The 14,412-nt window shown below is 43.6% G+C and overlaps 1 protein-coding gene and 1 long non-coding RNA gene across 7 annotated transcripts in view; both read right to left on the reverse strand.

Moving 5' to 3' along the window:
• Positions 1 to 14,412, reverse strand: part of nfixb (nuclear factor I/Xb) — a 293,764-nt gene that overhangs the window by 208,016 nt on the left and 71,336 nt on the right. The gene's annotated exons all lie outside the window — the stretch shown is intronic.
• LOC139062232 (uncharacterized) lies at positions 7,950 to 8,337 on the reverse strand. Its single transcript, XR_011515833.1, has 2 exons — positions 8,209 to 8,337; positions 7,950 to 8,165 (listed from the first exon to the last, which is right to left on the reverse strand). It is a non-coding gene; the product is annotated as an uncharacterized lncRNA (long non-coding RNA).

The raw sequence follows: 14,412 nt of genomic DNA on the forward strand, positions 1-14,412 counted from the left end.
TCCTGCAGTAGCTTCTGGTAGATAACAGTCTCCTACACCTACCTCCTGCAGTAGCTTCTGGTAGATAAAAGTCTCCTACACCTACCTCCTGCAGCAGCTTCTGATAGAAAATAGTCTCCTACACCTATCTCCTGCAGTAGCTTCTGGTAGTAAATAGTCTCCTACAACTATCTCCTGCTTTAGCTTCTGGTAGAAAATAGTCTCCTACACCTATCTCCTGCAGTCGCTTCTGGTACAAAATAGTCTCCTACACCTATCTCCTGCAGTCACTTCTGATAGAAAATAGACTCCTACACCTATCTCCTGCTTTAGCTTCTGATAGAAAATAGTCTCCTACACCTATCTCCTGCAGTAGCTTCTGGTAGATAATAGTCTCCTACACCTACCTCCTGCAGTAGCTTCTGATAGAAAATAGTCTCCTACACCTATCTCCTGCTTTAGCTTCTGGTAGAAAATAGACTCCTACACCTATCTCCTGCAGTCGCTTCTGGTAGATAATAGTCTCCTACACCTATCTCCTGCTTTAGCTTCTGGTAGAAAATAGTCTCCTACACCTATCTCCTGCAGTCACTTCTGATAGAAAATAGTCTCCTACACCTATCTCCTGCAGTAGCTTCTGGTAGATAATAGTCGCCTACACCTACCTCCTGCAGTAGCTTCTAATAGAAAATAGTCTCCTACACCTATCTCCTGCAGTAGCTTCTGGTAGATAATAGTCTCCTACACCTACCTCCTGCAGTAGCTTCTGTTAGATAATAGTCTCCTACACCTACCTCCTGCAGTAGCTTCTGATAGAAAATAGTCTCCTACACCTATCTCCTGCAGTAGCTTCTGATAAAAAATAGTCTCCTACACCTATCTCCTGCAGTAGCTTCTGATAGAAAATAGTCTCCTACACCTATCTCCTGCAGTAGCTTCTGATAGAAAATAGTCTCCTACACCTATCTCCTGCAGTAGCTTCTGATAGAAAATAGTCTCCTACACCTATCTCCTGCAGTAGCTTCTGGTAGATAATAGTCTCCTACACCTACCTCCTGCAGTAGCTTCTGATAAAAAATAGTCTCCTACACCTATCTCCTGCAGTAGCTTCTGATAGAAAATAGTCTCCTACACCTATCTCCTGCAGTAGCTTCTGGTAGATAATAGTCTCCTACACCTACCTCCTGCAGTAGCTTCTGGTAGATAATAGTCTCCTACACCTACCTCCTGCAGTAGCTTCTGATAGAAAATAGTCTCCTACACCTATCTCCTGCTTTAGCTTCTGGTAGAAAATAGACTCCTACACCTATCTCCTGCAGTCGCTTCTGGTAGATAATAGTCTCCTACAACTATCTCCTGCTTTAGCTTCTGGTAGAAAATAGTCTCCTACACCTTTCTCCTGCAGTCACTTCTGATAGAAAATAGTCTCCTACACCTATCTCCTGCAGTAGCTTCTGGTAGATAATAGTCGCCTACACCTACCTCCTGCTTTAGCTTCTGATAGAAAATAGTCTCCTACACCTATCTCCTGCAGTAGCTTCTGGTAGATAATAGTCTCCTACACCTACCTCCTGCAGTAGCTTCTGGTAGATAATAGTCTCCTACACCTATCTCCTGCAGTAGCTTCTGATAGAAAATAGTCTCCTACACCTATCTCCTGCAGTAGCTTCTGATAGAAAATAGTCTACTACACCTATCTCCTGCAGTAGCTTCTGATAGAAAACAGTCTCCTACACCTATTTCCTGCAGTAGCTTCTGGTAGATAATAGTCTCCTACACCTACCTCCTGCAGTAGCTTCTGATAGAAAATAGTCTCCTACACCTACCTCCTGCAGTAGCTTCTGGTAGATAATAGTCTCCTACACCTACCTCCTGCAGTAGCTTCTGGTAGAAAACAGTCTCCTACACCTACCTCCTGCAGTAGCTTCTGATAGAAAATAGTCTCCTACACCTATCTCCTGCAGTAGCTTCTGATAGAAAATAGTCTCCTACACCTACCTCCTGCAGTAGCTTCTGATAGAAATTAGTCTCCTACACCTATCTCCTGCAGTAGCTTCTGATAGAAAATAGTCTCCTACACCTATCTCCTGCAGTAGCTTCTGGTAGATAATAGTCTTCTACACCTACCTCCTGCAGTAGCTTCTGGTAGATAATAGTCTCCTACACCTACCTCCTGCAGTAGCTTCTGATAGAAAATAGTCTCCTACACCTATCTCCTGCTTTAGCTTCTGGTAGAAAATAGACTCCTACACCTATCTCCTGCAGTCGCTTCTGGTAGATAATAGTCTCCTACACCTATCTCCTGCTTTAGCTTCTGGCAGAAAATAGTCTCCTACACCTATCTCCTGCAGTCACTTCTGATAGAAAATAGTCTCCTACACCTATCTCCTGCAGTAGCTTCTGGTAGATAATAGTCGCCTACACCTACCTCCTGCAGTAGCTTCTAATAGAAAATAGTCTCCTACACCTATCTCCTGCAGTAGCTTCTGGTAGATAATAGTCTCCTACACCTACCTCCTGCAGTAGCTTCTGGTAGATAATAGTCTCCTACACCTACCTCCTGCAGTAGCTTCTGATAGAAAATAGTCTCCTACACCTATCTCCTGCAGTAGCTTCTGATAAAAAATAGTCTCCTACACCTATCTCCTGCAGTAGCTTCTGGTAGATAATAGTCTCCTACACCTATCTCCTGCAGTAGCTTCTGATAGAAAATAGTCTCCTACACCTATCTCCTGCAGTAGCTTCTGATAGAAAATAGTCTCCTACACCTATCTCCTGCAGTAGCTTCTGGTAGATAATAGTCTCCTACACCTACCTCCTGCAGTAGCTTCTGATAGAAAATAGTCTCCTACACCTATCTCCTGCAGTAGCATCTGATAGAAAATAGTCTCCTACACCTATCTCCTGCAGTAGCTTCTGGTAGATAATAGTCTCCTACACCTACCTCCTGCAGTAGCTTCTGGTAGATAATAGTCTCCTACACCTACCTCCTGCAGTAGCTTCTGATAGAAAATAGTCTCCTACACCTATCTCCTGCTTTAGCTTCTGGTAGAAAATAGACTCCTACACCTATCTCCTGCAGTCGCTTCTGGTAGATAATAGTCTCCTACACCTATCTCCTGCAGTAGCTTCTGGTAGAAAATAGTCTCCTACACCTATCTCCTGCAGTCACTTCTGATAGAAAACAGTCTCCTACACCTATCTCCTGCAGTAGCTTCTGGTAGATAATAGTCGCCTACACCTACCTCCTGCAGTAGCTTCTGATAGAAAATAGTCTCCTACACCTATCTCCTGCAGTAGCTTCTGGTAGATAATAGTCTCCTACACCTACCTCCTGCAGTAGCTTCTGGTAGATAATAGTCTCCTACACCTATCTCCTGCAGTAGCTTCTGATAGAAAATAGTCTCCTACACCTATCTCCTGCAGTAGCTTCTGATAAAAAATAGTCTCCTACACCTATCTCATGCAGTAGCTTCTGGTAGAAAATAGTCTCCTACACCTATCTCCTGCAGTCGCTTCTGATAGAAAATAGTCTCCTACACCTATCTCCTGCAGTCGCTTCTGGTACAAAATAGTCTCCTACACCTATCTCCTGCAGTCGCTTCTGGTACAAAATAGTCTCCTACACCTACCTCCTGCAGTAGCTTCTGATAGAAAATAGTCTCCTACACCTATCTCCTGCAGTAAATTCTTGTAGAAAATAGTCTCCTACACCTATCTCCTGCAGTAGCTTCTGGTAGAAAATAGTCTCCTACACCTATCTCCTGCAGTCGCTTCTGATAGATAATAGTCTCCTACACCTATCTCCTGCAGTAGCTTCTGGTAGATAATAGTCTCCTACACCTATCTCCTGCAGTAGCTTCTGATAGAAAATAGTCTCCTACACCTATCTCCTGCTTTAGCTTCTGGTAGAAAATAGTCTCCTACACCTATCTCCTGCAGTCACTTCTGATAGAAAATAGTCTCCTACACCTATCTCCTGCTTTAGCTTCTGATAGAAAATAGTCTCCTACACCTATCTCCTGCTTTAGCTTCTGGTAGAAAATAGTCTCCTACACCTATCTCCTGCAGTAGCTTCTGGTAGATAATAGTCTCCTACACCTACCTCCTGCAGTAGCTTCTGATAGAAAATAGTCTCCTACACCTATCTCCTGCAGTAGCTTCTGATAGAAAATAGTCTCCTACCTCTATCTCCTGCAGTAGCTTCTGGTAGATAACAGTCTCCTACACCTACCTCCTGCAGTAGCTTCTGGTAGATAATAGTCTCCTACACCTACCTCCTGCAGTAGCTTCTGGTAGAAAATAGTCTCCTACACCTATCTCCTGCAGTAGCTTCTGGTAGTAAATAGTCTCCTACACCTATCTCCTGCAGTAGCTTCTGGTAGAAAATAGTCTCCTACACCTATCTCCTGCAGTCGCTTCTGATAGAAAATAGTCTCCTACACCTATCTCCTGCTTTAGCTTCTGGTAGAAAATAGTCTCCTACACCTATCTCCTGCAGTCGCTTCTGGTACAAAATAGTCTCCTACACCTATCTCCTGCAGTCACTTCTGATAGAAAATAGACTCCTACACCTATCTCCTGCTTTAGCTTCTGATAGAAAATAGTCTCCTACACCTATCTCCTGCAGTAGCTTCTGGTAGATAATAGTCTCCTACACCTACCTCCTGCAGTAGCTTCTGATAGAAAATAGTCTCCTACACCTATCTCCTGCTTTAGCTTCTGGTAGAAAATAGACTCCTACACCTATCTCCTGCAGTCGCTTCTGGTAGATAATAGTCTCCTACACCCATCTCCTGCTTTAGCTTCTGGTAGAAAATAGTCTCCTACACCTATCTCCTGCAGTCACTTCTGATAGAAAATAGTCTCCTACACCTATCTCCTGCAGTAGCTTCTGGTAGATAATAGTCGCCTACACCTACCTCCTGCAGTAGCTTCTAATAGAAAATAGTCTCCTACACCTATCTCCTGCAGTAGCTTCTGGTAGATAATAGTCTCCTACACCTACCTCCTGCAGTAGCTTCTGGTAGGTAATAGTCTCCTACACCTACCTCCTGCAGTAGCTTCTGATAGAAAATAGTCTCCTACACCTATCTCCTGCAGTAGCTTCTGATAAAAAATAGTCTCCTACACCTATCTCCTGCAGTAGCTTCTGATAGAAAATAGTCTCCTACACCTATCTCCTGCAGTAGCTTCTGATAGAAAATAGTCTCCTACACCTATCTCCTGCAGTAGCTTCTGATAGAAAATAGTCTCCTACACCTATCTCCTGCAGTAGCTTCTGGTAGATAATAGTCTCCTACACCTACCTCCTGCAGTAGCTTCTGATAAAAAATAGTCTCCTACACCTATCTCCTGCAGTAGCTTCTGATAGAAAATAGTCTCCTACACCTATCTCCTGCTTTAGCTTCTGGTAGAAAATAGACTCCTACACCTATCTCCTGCAGTCGCTTCTGGTAGATAATAGTCTCCTACACCTATCTCCTGCAGTAGCTTCTGGTAGAAAATAGTCTCCTACACCTATCTCCTGCAGTCACTTCTGATAGAAAACAGTCTCCTACACCTATCTCCTGCAGTAGCTTCTGGTAGATAATAGTCGCCTACACCTACCTCCTGCAGTAGCTTCTGATAGAAAATAGTCTCCTACACCTATCTCCTGCAGTAGCTTCTGGTAGATAATAGTCTCCTACACCTACCTCCTGCAGTAGCTTCTGGTAGATAATAGTCTCCTACACCTACCTCCTGCAGTAGCTTCTGATAGAAAATAGTCTCCTACACCTATCTCCTGCAGTAGCTTCTGATAAAAAATAGTCTCCTACACCTATCTCCTGCAGTAGCTTCTGGTAGAAAATAGTCTCCTACACCTATCTCCTGCAGTCGCTTCTGATAGAAAATAGTCTCCTACACCTATCTCCTGCAGTCGCTTCTGGTACAAAATAGTCTCCTACACCTATCTCCTGCAGTCGCTTCTGGTACAAAATAGTCTCCTACACCTACCTCCTGCAGTAGCTTCTGATAGAAAATAGTCTCCTACACCTATCTCCTGCAGTAAATTCTTGTAGAAAATAGTCTCCTACACCTATCTCCTGCAGTAGCTTCTGGTAGAAAATAGTCTCCTACACCTATCTCCTGCAGTCGCTTCTGATAGATAATAGTCTCCTACACCTATCTCCTGCAGTAGCTTCTGGTAGATAATAGTCTCCTACACCTATCTCCTGCAGTAGCTTCTGATAGAAAATAGTCTCCTACACCTATCTCCTGCTTTAGCTTCTGGTAGAAAATAGTCTCCTACACCTATCTCCTGCAGTCACTTCTGATAGAAAATAGTCTCCTACACCTATCTCCTGCTTTAGCTTCTGATAGAAAATAGTCTCCTACACCTATCTCCTGCTTTAGCTTCTGGTAGAAAATAGTCTCCTACACCTATCTCCTGCAGTAGCTTCTGGTAGATAATAGTCTCCTACACCTACCTCCTGCAGTAGCTTCTGATAGAAAATAGTCTCCTACACCTATCTCCTGCAGTAGCTTCTGATAGAAAATAGTCTCCTACCTCTATCTCCTGCAGTAGCTTCTGGTAGATAACAGTCTCCTACACCTACCTCCTGCAGTAGCTTCTGGTAGATAAAAGTCTCCTACACCTACCTCCTGCAGCAGCTTCTGATAGAAAATAGTCTCCTACACCTATCTCCTGCAGTAGCTTCTGGTAGTAAATAGTCTCCTACAACTATCTCCTGCTTTAGCTTCTGGTAGAAAATAGTCTCCTACACCTATCTCCTGCAGTCGCTTCTGGTACAAAATAGTCTCCTACACCTATCTCCTGCAGTCACTTCTGATAGAAAATAGACTCCTACACCTATCTCCTGCTTTAGCTTCTGATAGAAAATAGTCTCCTACACCTATCTCCTGCAGTAGCTTCTGGTAGATAATAGTCTCCTACACCTACCTCCTGCAGTAGCTTCTGATAGAAAATAGTCTCCTACACCTATCTCCTGCTTTAGCTTCTGGTAGAAAATAGACTCCTACACCTATCTCCTGCAGTCGCTTCTGGTAGATAATAGTCTCCTACACCTATCTCCTGCTTTAGCTTCTGGTAGAAAATAGTCTCCTACACCTATCTCCTGCAGTCACTTCTGATAGAAAATAGTCTCCTACACCTATCTCCTGCAGTAGCTTCTGGTAGATAATAGTCGCCTACACCTACCTCCTGCAGTAGCTTCTAATAGAAAATAGTCTCCTACACCTATCTCCTGCAGTAGCTTCTGGTAGATAATAGTCTCCTACACCTACCTCCTGCAGTAGCTTCTGTTAGATAATAGTCTCCTACACCTACCTCCTGCAGTAGCTTCTGATAGAAAATAGTCTCCTACACCTATCTCCTGCAGTAGCTTCTGATAAAAAATAGTCTCCTACACCTATCTCCTGCAGTAGCTTCTGATAGAAAATAGTCTCCTACACCTATCTCCTGCAGTAGCTTCTGATAGAAAATAGTCTCCTACACCTATCTCCTGCAGTAGCTTCTGATAGAAAATAGTCTCCTACACCTATCTCCTGCAGTAGCTTCTGGTAGATAATAGTCTCCTACACCTACCTCCTGCAGTAGCTTCTGATAAAAAATAGTCTCCTACACCTATCTCCTGCAGTAGCTTCTGATAGAAAATAGTCTCCTACACCTATCTCCTGCAGTAGCTTCTGGTAGATAATAGTCTCCTACACCTACCTCCTGCAGTAGCTTCTGGTAGATAATAGTCTCCTACACCTACCTCCTGCAGTAGCTTCTGATAGAAAATAGTCTCCTACACCTATCTCCTGCTTTAGCTTCTGGTAGAAAATAGACTCCTACACCTATCTCCTGCAGTCGCTTCTGGTAGATAATAGTCTCCTACAACTATCTCCTGCTTTAGCTTCTGGTAGAAAATAGTCTCCTACACCTATCTCCTGCAGTCACTTCTGATAGAAAATAGTCTCCTACACCTATCTCCTGCAGTAGCTTCTGGTAGATAATAGTCGCCTACACCTACCTCCTGCTTTAGCTTCTGATAGAAAATAGTCTCCTACACCTATCTCCTGCAGTAGCTTCTGGTAGATAATAGTCTCCTACACCTACCTCCTGCAGTAGCTTCTGGTAGATAATAGTCTCCTACACCTACCTCCTGCAGTAGCTTCTGATAGAAAATAGTCTCCTACACCTATCTCCTGCAGTAGCTTCTGATAAAAAATAGTCTCCTACACCTATCTCCTGCAGTAGCTTCTGGTAGAAAATAGTCTCCTACACCTATCTCCTGCAGTCGCTTCTGATAGAAAATAGTCTCCTACACCTATCTCCTGCAGTCGCTTCTGGTACAAAATAGTCTCCTACACCTATCTCCTGCAGTAACTTCTGATAGATAATAGTCTCCTACAACCTACCTCCTGCAGTAGCTTCTGATAGAAAATAGTCTCCTACACCTATCTCCTGCTTTAGCTTCTGGTAGAAAATAGACTCCTACACCTACCTCCTGCAGTAGCTTCTGGTAGATAATAGTCTCCTACACCTACCTCCTGCAGTAGCTTCTGATAGAAAATAGTCTCCTACCTCTATCTCCTGCAGTAGCTTCTGGTAGATAACAGTCTCCTACACCTACCTCCTGCAGTAGCTTCTGGTAGATAATAGTCTCCTACACCTACCTCCTGCAGTAGCTTCTGATAGAAAATAGTCTCCTACACCTATCTCCTGCAGTAGCTTCTGGTAGTAAATAGTCTCCTACACCTATCTCCTGCAGTAGCTTCTGGTAGAAAATAGTCTCCTACACCTATCTCCTGCAGTCGCTTCTGATAGAAAATAGTCTCCTACACCTATCTCCTGCTTTAGCTTCTGGTAGAAAATAGTCTCCTACACCTATCTCCTGCAGTCGCTTCTGGTACAAAATAGTCTCCTACACCTATCTCCTGCAGTCACTTCTGATAGAAAATAGACTCCTACACCTATCTCCTGCTTTAGCTTCTGATAGAAAATAGTCTCCTACACCTATCTCCTGCAGTAGCTTCTGGTAGTAAATAGTCTCCTACACCTATCTCCTGCAGTAGCTTCTGGTAGAAAATAGTCTCCTACACCTATCTCCTGCAGTAGCTTCTGGTAGAAAATAGTCTCCTACACCTATCTCCTGCAGTAGCTTCTGGTAGAAAATAGTCTCCTACACCTATCTCCTGCAGTAGCTTCTGATAGAAAATAGTCTCCTACACCTATCTCCTGCAGTAGCTTCTGGTAGATAATAGTCTCCTACACCTACCTCCTGCAGTAGCTTCTGGTAGATAATAGTCTCCTACACCTATCTCCTGCTTTAGCTTCTGGTAGAAAATAGTCTCCTACACCTATCTCCTGCAGTAGCTTCTGATAGAAAATAGTCTCCTACCTCTATCTCCTGCAGTAGCTTCTGGTAGATAATAGTCTCCTACACCTACCTCCTGCAGTAGCTTCTGGTAGATAATAGTCTCCTACACCTACCTCCTGCAGTAGCTTCTGATAGAAAATAGTCTCCTACACCTATCTCCTGCAGTAGCTTCTGGTAGTAAATAGTCTCCTACACCTATCTCCTGCAGTAGCTTCTGGTAGAAAATAGTCTCCTACACCTATCTCCTGCAGTCGCTTCTGATAGAAAATAGTCTCCTACACCTATCTCCTGCTTTAGCTTCTGGTAGAAAATAGTCTCCTACACCTATCTCCTGCAGTCGCTTCTGGTACAAAATAGTCTCCTACACCTATCTCCTGCAGTCACTTCTGATAGAAAATAGTCTCCTACACCTATCTCCTGCTTTAGCTTCTGATAGAAAATAGTCTCCTACACCTATCTCCTGCAGTAGCTTCTGGTAGTAAATAGTCTCCTACACCTATCTCCTGCAGTAGCTTCTGGTAGAAAATAGTCTCCTACACCTATCTCCTGCAGTCGCTTCTGATAGAAAATAGTCTCCTACACCTATCTCCTGCTTTAGCTTCTGGTAGAAAATAGTCTCCTACACCTATCTCCTGCAGTCGCTTCTGGTACAAAATAGTCTCCTACACCTATCTCCTGCAGTCACTTCTGATAGAAAATAGTCTCCTACACCTATCTCCTGCTTTAGCTTCTGATAGAAAATAGTCTCCTACACCTATCTCCTGCAGTAGCTTCTGGTAGTAAATAGTCTCCTACACCTATCTCCTGCAGTAGCTTCTGGTAGAAAATAGTCTCCTACACCTATCTCCTGCAGTAGCTTCTGGTAGAAAATAGTCTCCTACACCTATCTCCTGCAGTAGCTTCTGGTAGAAAATAGTCTCCTACGCCTATCTCCTGCAGTAGCTTCTGGTAGATAATAGTCTCCTACACCTACCTCCTGCAGTAGCTTCTGGTAGATAATAGTCTCCTACACCTACCTCCTGCAGTAGCTTCTGATAGAAAATAGTCTCCTACACCTATCACCTGCTTTAGCTTCTGGTAGAAAATAGACTCCTACACCTATCTCCTGCAGTCGCTTCTGGTAGAAAATAGTCTCCTACACCTATCTCCTGCTTTAGCTTCTGGTAGAAAATAGTCTCCTACACCTATCTCCTGCAGTCACTTCTGGTAGAAAATAGTCTCCTACACCTATCTCCTGCTTTAGCTTCTGGTAGAAAATAGTCTCCTACACCTATCACCTGCAGTCACTTCTGATAGAAAATAGTCTCCTACACCTATCTCCTGCAGTAGCTTCTGGTAGATAATAGTCTCCTACACCTATCTCCTGCAGTAGCTTCTGGTAGAAAATAGTCTCCTACACCTATCTCCTGCAGTCGCTTCTGATAGAAAATAGTCTCCTACACCTATCTCCTGCTTTAGCTTCTGGTAGAAAATAGTCTCCTACACCTATCTCCTGCAGTCGCTTCTGGTACAAAATAGTCTCCTACACCTATCTCCTGCAGTCACTTCTGATAGAAAATAGACTCCTACACCTATCTCCTGCTTTAGCTTCTGATAGAAAATAGTCTCCTACACCTATCTCCTGCAGTAGCTTCTGGTAGATAATAGTCTCCTACACCTACCTCCTGCAGTAGCTTCTGATAGAAAATAGTCTCCTACACCTATCTCCTGCTTTAGCTTCTGGTAGAAAATAGACTCCTACACCTATCTCCTGCAGTCGCTTCTGGTAGATAATAGTCTCCTACACCTATCTCCTGCTTTAGCTTCTGGTAGAAAATAGTCTCCTACACCTATCTCCTGCAGTCACTTCTGATAGAAAATAGTCTCCTACACCTATCTCCTGCAGTAGCTTCTGGTAGATAATAGTCGCCTACACCTACCTCCTGCAGTAGCTTCTAATAGAAAATAGTCTCCTACACCTATCTCCTGCAGTAGCTTCTGGTAGATAATAGTCTCCTACACCTACCTCCTGCAGTAGCTTCTGGTAGATAATAGTCTCCTACACCTACCTCCTGCAGTAGCTTCTGATAGAAAATAGTCTCCTACACCTATCTCCTGCAGTAGCTTCTGATAAAAAATAGTCTCCTACACCTATCTCCTGCAGTAGCTTCTGATAGAAAATAGTCTCCTACACCTATCTCCTGCAGTAGCTTCTGATAGAAAAAAGTCTCCTACACCTATCTCCTGCAGTAGCTTCTGATAGAAAATAGTCTCCTACACCTATCTCCTGCAGTAGCTTCTGGTAGATAATAGTCTCCTACACCTATCTCCTGCAGTAGCTTCTGATAGAAAATAGTCTCCTACACCTATCTCCTGCAGTAGCTTCTGATAGAAAATAGTCTCCTACACCTATCTCCTGCAGTAGCTTCTGGTAGATAATAGTCTCCTACACCTACCTCCTGCAGTAGCTTCTGGTAGATAATAGTCTCCTACACCTACCTCCTGCAGTAGCTTCTGATAGAAAATAGTCTCCTACACCTATCTCCTGCTTTAGCTTCTGGTAGAAAATAGACTCCTACACCTATCTCCTGCAGTCGCTTCTGGTAGATAATAGTCTCCTACAACTATCTCCTGCTTTAGCTTCTGGTAGAAAATAGTCTCCTACACCTATCTCCTGCAGTCACTTCTGATAGAAAATAGTCTCCTACACCTATCTCCTGCAGTAGCTTCTGGTAGATAATAGTCGCCTACACCTACCTCCTGCTTTAGCTTCTGATAGAAAATAGTCTCCTACACCTATCTCCTGCAGTAGCTTCTGGTAGATAATAGTCTCCTACACCTATCTCCTGCTTTAGCTTCTGGTAGAAAATAGACTCCTACACCTATCTCCTGCAGTCGCTTCTGGTAGATAATAGTCTCCTACACCTATCTCCTGCAGTAGCTTCTGGTAGAAAATAGTCTCCTACACCTATCTCCTGCAGTCACTTCTGATAGAAAACAGTCTCCTACACCTATCTCCTGCAGTAGCTTCTGGTAGATAATAGTCGCCTACACCTACCTCCTGCAGTAGCTTCTGATAGAAAATAGTCTCCTACACCTATCTCCTGCAGTAGCTTCTGGTAGATAATAGTCTCCTACACCTACCTCCTGCAGTAGCTTCTGGTAGATAATAGTCTCCTACACCTATCTCCTGCAGTAGCTTCTGATAGAAAATAGTCTCCTACACCTATCTCCCGCAGTAGCTTCTGATAAAAAATAGTCTCCTACACCTATCTCCTGCAGTAGCTTCTGGTAGAAAATAGTCTCCTACACCTATCTCCTGCAGTCGCTTCTGATAGAAAATAGTCTCCTACACCTATCTCCTGCAGTCGCTTCTGGTACAAAATAGTCTCCTACACCTACCTCCTGCAGTAGCTTCTGATAGAAAATAGTCTCCTACACCTATCTCCTGCAGTAAATTCTTGTAGAAAATAGTCTCCTACACCTATCTCCTGCAGTAGCTTCTGGTAGAAAATAGTCTCCTACACCTATCTCCTGCAGTCGCTTCTGATAGATAATAGTCTCCTACACCTATCTCCTGCAGTAGCTTCTGGTAGATAATAGTCTCCTACACCTATCTCCTGCAGTAGCTTCTGATAGAAAATAGTCTCCTACACCTATCTCCTGCTTTAGCTTCTGGTAGAAAATAGTCTCCTACACCTATCTCCTGCAGTCACTTCTGATAGAAAATAGTCTCCTACACCTATCTCCTGCTTTAGCTTCTGATAGAAAATAGTCTCCTACACCTATCTCCTGCAGTCGCTTCTGGTAGATAATAGTCTCCTACAACTATCTCCTGCTTTAGCTTCTGGTAGAAAATAGTCTCCTACACCTATCTCCTGCAGTCACTTCTGATAGAAAATAGTCTCCTACACCTATCTCCTGCAGTAGCTTCTGGTAGATAATAGTCGCCTACACCTACCTCCTGCTTTAGCTTCTGATAGAAAATAGTCTCCTACACCTATCTCCTGCAGTAGCTTCTGGTAGATAATAGTCTCCTACACCTACCTCCTGCAGTAGCTTCTGGTAGATAATAGTCTCCTACACCTACCTCCTGCAGTAGCTTCTGATAGAAAATAGTCTCCTACACCTATCTCCTGCAGTAGCTTCTGATAAAAAATAGTCTCCTACACCTATCTCCTGCAGTAGCTTCTGGTAGAAAATAGTCTCCTACACCTATCTCCTGCAGTCGCTTCTGATAGAAAATAGTCTCCTACACCTATCTCCTGCAGTCGCTTCTGGTACAAAATAGTCTCCTACACCTATCTCCTGCAGTAACTTCTGATAGATAATAGTCTCCTACACCTACCTCCTGCAGTAGCTTCTGATAGAAAATAGTCTCCTACACCTATCTCCTGCTTTAGCTTCTGGTAGAAAATAGACTCCTACACCTACCTCCTGCAGTAGCTTCTGGTAGATAATAGTCTCCTACACCTACCTCCTGCAGTAGCTTCTGATAGAAAATAGTCTCCTACCTCTATCTCCTGCAGTAGCTTCTGGTAGATAACAGTCTCCTACACCTACCTCCTGCAGTAGCTTCTGGTAGATAATAGTCTCCTACACCTACCTCCTGCAGTAGCTTCTGATAGAAAATAGTCTCCTACACCTATCTCCTGCAGTAGCTTCTGGTAGTAAATAGTCTCCTACACCTATCTCCTGCAGTAGCTTCTGGTAGAAAATAGTCTCCTACACCTATCTCCTGCAGTCGCTTCTGATAGAAAATAGTCTCCTACACCTATCTCCTGCTTTAGCTTCTGGTAGAAAATAGTCTCCTACACCTATCTCCTGCAGTCGCTTCTGGTACAAAATAGTCTCCTACACCTATCTCCTGCAGTCACTTCTGATAGAAAATAGACTCCTACACCTATCTCCTGCTTTAGCTTCTGATAGAAAATAGTCTCCTACACCTATCTCCTGCAGTAGCTTCTGGTAGTAAATAGTCTCCTACACCTATCTCCTGCAGTAGCTTCTGGTAGAAAATAGTCTCCTACACCTATCTCCTGCAGTAGCTTCTGGTAGAAAATAGTCTCCTACACCTATCTCCTGC

Source organism: Nothobranchius furzeri, chromosome 12, assembly GCF_043380555.1.
Source record: "Nothobranchius furzeri strain GRZ-AD chromosome 12, NfurGRZ-RIMD1, whole genome shotgun sequence".
Lineage (NCBI taxonomy): Eukaryota > Metazoa > Chordata > Actinopteri > Cyprinodontiformes > Nothobranchiidae > Nothobranchius > Nothobranchius furzeri.